The sequence below is a fragment of the Scylla paramamosain genome, chromosome 7, assembly GCF_035594125.1.
Source record: "Scylla paramamosain isolate STU-SP2022 chromosome 7, ASM3559412v1, whole genome shotgun sequence".
NCBI lineage: Eukaryota > Metazoa > Arthropoda > Malacostraca > Decapoda > Portunidae > Scylla > Scylla paramamosain.
In genome coordinates this window covers 18982257-18989756 of record NC_087157.1, presented here as the reverse complement: position 1 = coordinate 18989756, position 7500 = coordinate 18982257, and the positions used below count along the sequence as shown (strand labels likewise).

Genomic DNA, 7500 nt, shown 5'->3' with positions numbered 1-7500 from the left:
TAATAATAATAATAACAACAACAACAACAACAACAGTACCACTTCACTACGTTTCGCCTCACGCGGGGAGCAGGGGTGGGAGGGGCACAGGTCTTTCTTCTTTTTCATGCAGTTTTCTTTTTTTATACCTATGAAGCATAAACACACTTCCAGCCTCCGCTGGTCCCCCCTACCCTCTCTCTCTTAATCCTTCCCGACGCCGCCCTTCCTCCCAGTCGGAAGCTTTCATCCTGCTGATAGGTAGTAAAGCCTATGTGAAGAAGTGAGTGCTTCACCAACTTTTTTCAGTGACATAATTTGATTGATGTCTATGTTGAGAGTGGACGTGAATTACGAATAAAGCAATCCGTGGTTCTCTGGGCTGAGTCATTCTCGTGTTGCAGGATGGACAGGTGTAATGGTGTGTTGTTATTGTTGTTGTTGTCGGTGGTGGTGGTGGTGGTGCAGCACAGGGGAGGGTTCCAGAAAGCTGCTCCATAACCAAGGAATTCCTGCCTCTGTAAAGTTCTCTGATCTTACCTACTGCTATTTGTACTCTACGACATACTCCCACAAGTCAACAGTTATCTAATTATCACTGTGGGATGAACGTTCACATTAGAATGAGCAGCAGGTTTTCTTATTGAACTTTTGGTGCTGCATGAACACAGGAAGGGAAATGATGTGTTCAAATATATCTTGTTTACCGTTGGGGTTTCATGGCGTAGTGACAGTCTTGGGAACCCAGTGTGTGTGGGATGCCAGCGGTCATATCCCATACAAAATACAATAAATAAATAACGTCATGAAAATAATTCACATCATAATTCTTTAATACGTACTGGCGTGAACATAAGGTGGTTAAATAGAGCAACTTTACAAAAAAGATGGGGAAGATGGGGAAATAGACCAACTTTAAAAAAAAGAAAAAGGGCCCTCGTGGCCCAGTGGGTAGAGTGATGCACTTTGAGTTTGGCGTGAGGGAAGTGAGGGGCGCGTAGGTTCGAACCCCCCTCTCGGAACTCACAAAAACCTTGAAAGAGCATCCCTCCATCACCATGTGTGATGGAACTGCCCACGGGGAGGAGGGGAGGTGAGTGCGCAGCACCTCCCTACCCCTCCCCAGGGGAGGAAGGCACCGCCTTACCGGCCCCCGGGAGAGCAAGGGAGGTGAGTGCACAGCGCTTCCCTTCTCTCCCCTAGCTAACCCTGGCAAGTCTACGGACTACCAGGCAAAAAATAATAAAAAAAAAAAATAAATAAATAAATAAATAAAATAAATAAGGGTAAGTGCATAGCACTTCTCTTCTCTTCACCTAACAGAATAAAAAATATAAAGGTGAGTGCATAGCACTTCCCTTCTCTTCCAACCTACCAGGCAAAAGATAGAAAAAAAAATAAATAAAGAATTAAGGTGAGTGCATAGCACTTCCCTTGTCTCCGGCAAAAGATAGAAAAAAAAAAAAAATAAAGAATTAAGGTGAGTGCATAGCACTTCCCTTGTCTCCTAACCTACCACGCAAAAAAAAAAAAAAATAAATAAAAAATAAAATAAAATAAATAAATAAATAAAGATAAATAAATAAAAATAAATAAAAAACCTCCTTACCACCTCGGACCTCGGGAGAGCAAGGGAGGTGAGTGCACAGCACTTCCCTTCTCTCCCCAAGTCTACGGACTGCCAGACCAAAAAGAATAAAATATATATAGGTATAAAAAATAAAAGTAATAAAAAAAAAAGATAAATGAAAAAATAAGTAAATAAAACAAAAACAATAAAACTCCTACTCCCCCCTCAATAAAACTGACTGAGTCTGGCAATCAACAATAAATAATAAAAATAAAACAATACCAACTGACTGACCCTGACAACCCCAAAGACCACCACCCACCTGGGAAGCACGGGAGGTGAGTGTGCAGCACCTCCCTACCCTTCCCAGTCTCCCAGTTTGACTTTGACCACCAATCTGATTCATCCTACCAACTCCAAAGAGCAACTCCAACTGTACAGACCACCACCACCACCACCCTTCTGATCTCGGCAAGGTGAGTGCGTAGCACTTCCCTGGACTGACCCTGACTGACTGACCCTGGCAACTCCAAAAACAACCAACCTGACTGACTTACAGATATGTAATCACCTAACTGACTGGCCCTGGGGAGCATGGGAGGTGAGTGTGCAGCACCTCCCTACACTTCCCAGTCTCCCAGTTTGACCTGACTCATCCTGGCAACTTCAAAGAACAACTCCAAATGTACAGACCAACAGTATTTCCTACTCTGTGTCCCACTCTGACCCTGATCCATACATCCCTACATCCTACCCTGTCCTGGCTAGGTGAGTGCGTAGCACTTCCCTACCACCTGCCTTACTGACCCTGGCAACCATAAAAACAACCAACCTGACTGACCTACAAATCTTACTGTAATCTGGCAACAGACCACCAAACTGACTGACTCTGGGGAGCATGGGAGGTGAGTGTGCAGCACCTCCCTACCCTTCCCAGTCTCCCAGTTTGGCTTTGACCACCAATGTGACTCATCCTACCAACTCCAAATGTACAGACCACCACCACCACCCCTCTGATCTTGGCAAGGTGAGTGCGTAGCACTTCCCTTGACTGAGTGGGCCTGACTGACTGACCCCGGCAACTCCAAAAACAACCAATCTGACAAATGTTACAAATGTAACCTGGGGAGCATAGGAGGTGAGTGTGCAGCAACTCCCTACCCTTCCTTACCCTTACCAAAATAAATGAAAAATAAAAAAATAAATAAAAAAAAAAATATATAGTAAAAACAATAAAACTCCTACCTCCCCCTCAATAAAATGACTGAGTTTGGCAATCAACAATAAATAATAAAAATATAACAATACCAACCTGACTGACCCTGACAACTCCAAAGACCACCACCCCACCTGGGAAGCACGGGAGGTGAGTGTGCAGCACCTCCCTACCCTTCCCAGCCTTCTAGTTTGACTTTGATCCCCAATCTGACTCATCCTAGGAACTCTAATTGTACCGACCACCACCAGTACTCCCCACCCTGGCAACTGATCCTGGCAAGGTGAGTGCGTAGCACTTCCCGTGACTCATCCTGGCAACTCCAAAGACCCACTATCCTGACCGCCCCTGGGAAGCACGGGAGGTGAGTGTGCAGCACCTCCCTACACTTCCCAGTCTCCCAGTTTGACTTTGACCACCAATGTGACTCATTCTACCAACTCCAAATGTACAGACCACCACCACCACCCCTCTGATCTTGGCAAGGTGAGTGCGTTGCACTACCCTTGACTGACTGGGCCTGACTGACTGCAATATTTTCATTCTTTCATCCCTTTCATTGGTAAACTCTTGAATTCTATGCCTGTTTCTGTTTTTTTTCCCCTTCCTGTGACTAGTTGTTTTAAGAGTATTGAGGCACTTCCAGACACATATTTAGATGTTTTATTGACTTTTAATTTTTTATCTTTTTTTTTTTTTTTTGTCCGTATGTATGGAAGCAGCAACTGAAAAGATTTTTTTTTGTTCCTTTGTTTGCCATTCGCCAAGAAGATATGAGAGCGTGAGTATAAATAATGGCTATATGCAAATGTAAGAATACCATTTTATACTGACTCTAAATTAAACATGTATTGCATTGTTTACTCCAGTTTACTCAAGTTGAACCGTCCGATATCTTTTGCATCTAAATGATTTTTGTGTTCAGCTATTTGAATTTTTATTTCCAAATGCAGCTCCATGTTTTTAAGAAGCACAGAGGGTTGGAGAAAGACAAATCTTTCCTGAGTCTTAATAGGTGAACTACTACTTTAAACTTTGTTTTTTCATTCTCTCCGATTTTATGTTTGTGTTCTCTCTCTCTCTCTCTCTCTCTCTCTCTCTCTCTCTCTCTCTCTCTCTCTCTCTCTCTCTCTCTCTCTCTCTCTCTCTCTCCAAAATATTCTTACTAGTAGTAGTAGTAGTAGTAGTAATAGTAGTTGTTGTTGTTGTTGTTGTTGTTTTTGTTGTTGTCGTTGTTGTTGTTGGAGTGACACCAATTCAGTTTTTGTATAATTTGTATTTTCTTACTATTATTCTACACCTTGTCAATCCATGCAAGGAAAAAAAAGAAAAGCAAAAAAAGAAAACGTATATTAAAAAAGTGAGAGGCAAGACCAGCAAGTGAAACACGCCCTGCCTTCTCCATAGACTTGACGTGTTTACTGCCGCGCTTCCTGCCTGATAATTATACAGTCTTACGCTGGAGGCGCTTAATGTGGTGCATTTGTATGAAAAAATTTACTTTTTGCCATGAATCTCTCTCTCTCTCTCTCTCTCTCTCTCTCTCTCTCTCTCTCTCTCTCTCTCTCTCTCTCTCTCTCTCTCTCTCTCTCTCTCTCTCTCTCTCTCTCTCTCTCTCTCTCTCTCTCTCTCTCAACTCGAATTATGATTTCACTGAGTGGTTTAAGAACATATTCACATGTTATTCATGAGCCATCACATCCAGCAGCAGGCAGGAGGAGGAGGAGGAGGAGGAGAAGGAGGAGGAGGAAGAGGAGGAGGAGGAGGAGGAGGAGGAAAGAACACAAAGGGAATACAAAGAATGGAACGGAAGACCAAATCTTGAGTTACTGACAAGGCTGTTTGGATAATTATTCTACATTAACTATTATTGGGAGATACAGGATAGTACAGAAGGTTCCTCCCCACCAATCTCTCCAGCAGAAGCTGACAAGATACAGGAATTGATACCACGTGGTATAGAAAAACCACATAGAACTGGAGAGAATAATGAGGGAAAGAGTTGTGGTCCGTCTACTTTTGTTTGTGAGGGAGAGTGTAACTGCATGATAGTTGTGTGATGTGGTGTGTGCGTAGCGCAGGTGAAGGCACAGTTTGGTTGTTGAGGGGTGGTGCAGCATTCTTGCGTTGCGCTTTCCAGGGAGGCGGCAGTCAATCAGGCCACAGCTTCGGTCACTGTGTTTGTGTACCTTTCCTTTAGGGCTGGATTCACAGGTTATCGCCTGCAACTTTGACCTCTAGTACTTAAAATCACAAAGTTGATCAATAACAGGAGAATGCGGACGAAGAAAATGAGGATTACAACATGTGATTACATAGGATAACCAAAACAAACACTCCCTCAGGTCTTTACATATCGCTTTGGAATTAATTTAGATTAACTACCCTTTAGTAAAGTAAGCTAGAGCAGTGTATGACTGCCAAACCGACACGCCCTCGTGCTTGTGCTGGCGTGGGAAAACCATCGCGCTGTGTGGGAAAAACTGGGTGCGTTTTGATTGGAAAGAATGAAGTGAGATTTTATTATTATTCCTATGCAAAAAAAAGGAGGAGGAGGAGGAGGGTAATAACAGCATTAGTAAAAACATCCACTTCAAACACCCCTTTATCTGTGCCTTTGGACGCACAAATTACCTCCGAATGTTACGTCATAATGAATAAGACAAGTGAAGAAGCTTACTTCCTTTTGAATACCGTGGTTTCGGAAATGTTGATTTTTTTTCTATTTTGTGCAAAAGACAAAAAAAAAAAAAAATACAAGTTTTAGTAGAGTGAAAAAAATCTACAATTCACCCTAAGAAGGAGGAACAGAAAAATTACGAACTATACCACCACAACCACCACCACTACTACTACTACTACTACTACTACTACTACTACTACTACTACTACTACTACTACTACTACTACTACCACCACACTTCACTCTCAACTTCTCCCATTTTCAAGAATTCCTCTCTTTTCTTCCCTTGCTCCACCATCCTTCATCCTCTCTCCCTTACGTTCCATCCTTCCTTTCGCCGACATAATGCTTGCAACAGACGCCCCTCCTCTTCCTCCCCCTCCTCCTCCAGTCCCGTAGCATTAGCAGGGCCTTGTCTCCCCTTATAAGCAGGGATGCTTAGTGGAACATGTCGAAATAGCGTTGCCTAGCCGCCGCCGAGTATAGGAGTGTATTGAGGGTGCATTATCTCGGTACAGTGGCGGTGAGCGGGGAGATGGGTCGGTGAGTATGTTCAGGCGCAGATAGAGAAATGTGTTATTGGTCTGACGAATTGATTAATGAATAGGTATCTGGTTGAACAGGTAGATTTACAGATAGATGGCTGGATGGGTAAATGGTAAAATAGATCGACTGGCTGATAAATAGATTGATATATAGATGGACAGATGGATGGATAGATAGATTGATAGATACATGAATAAATGAATAGGTATATAAGTAGATATAAATCTATATGGATGGGAAGATAGACAGTTCAGTAAGTAGAAAATCGATTAGATAAATAGACAGATAGACAGATAGACAGGGATAATAGTACATAGGTGGGAAAATATGTTGATAAATTCCCGTTGATTGATAAGAAGGTGGAAGTATTAGATAGGGAGAGATATACAGATAAAACATCGACGAATGGGTAGGTAAGTGAAGAAACACAGGATGGTTGAAGAGCAATATACATAAACAAATAAGAAGAAAGTGGAAGTGTAAGCGATGAATCAGATAAAGAGAGAAATTAGCTGTATATTGATGGACAGAACAGATAGAAATGCAACTGTAAATCATGGTAAACAAACTAAGATAAATAAAGGTATGTACTATGTTAGAAGGAAATGACATTAGAGAGTCAGCCAACACATCAGACATTCAGAAAGCAGGACAGACAAAGACACATAGACACACTGACTGATGGGTGCATATGCCAAATGAAATAGTAAACAAACATTCATATATAGAATCATTACAAATAGAAAAATATCAGAAACTTTGAGGCAGACAGACTGAATTTCGCATAACGAAAATATTTGTATGTTCATGTTTGGTAACTTACACACGAGCAGTGGATAAAAAAGAGAGATTTTACATATAAACCTAGAGAAACAAAGGAAAGCAAAACATTATAAAACAAAAAAAGACACATAAAAAAAATAATTCCTCCTGTGAATCACATTGCAGACAGAGGCGCCCACACACACACACACACACACACACACACACACACACACACACACACACACACACACACACACACACACACACACACACTTTCCTGTCGCCAAAAATACTCACAATTCTCCTGCTACTTTATGAATTACCTTACTAGAAATTAAAAATGCATATTTTAGATTTTGTATATTGTTGTGTGGATCACTGGAATTGTGTTGAAACCATGGAGAGAGAGAGAGAGAGAGAGAGAGAGAGAGAGAGAGAGAGAGAGAGAGAGAGAGAGAGAGAGAGAGAGAGAGAGAGAGAGAGAGAGATTGGATGTCTTGCAACACAATACACATGCATATATATCGTGCACATTATTCTTCCTCTTTCTTTTTTCTTTCTTGCGACATTTGGAAAAAGCAAATGTTGAGATACTGTGTGTGTGTGTGTGTTTGTGTGTGTGTGTGTGTGTGTGTGTGTGTGTGTGTGTGTGTGTGTGTGTGTGTGTGTGTGTGTTTGTGTGTGAAATAATAGACAAACGGACAGACAAACAGATACATTACAATACACAAAATTGCACAT

General features: G+C 41.8%; 1 long non-coding RNA gene across 1 annotated transcript; it reads left to right on the top strand.

Moving 5' to 3' along the window:
• Positions 1-361: 361 nt before the first annotated feature.
• On the top strand, positions 362-2695 carry LOC135102180 (uncharacterized). Its single transcript, XR_010269575.1, has 2 exons — positions 362-1393; positions 1460-2695. It is a non-coding gene; the product is annotated as an uncharacterized LOC135102180 (long non-coding RNA).
• Positions 2696-7500: the final 4805 nt, after the last annotated feature.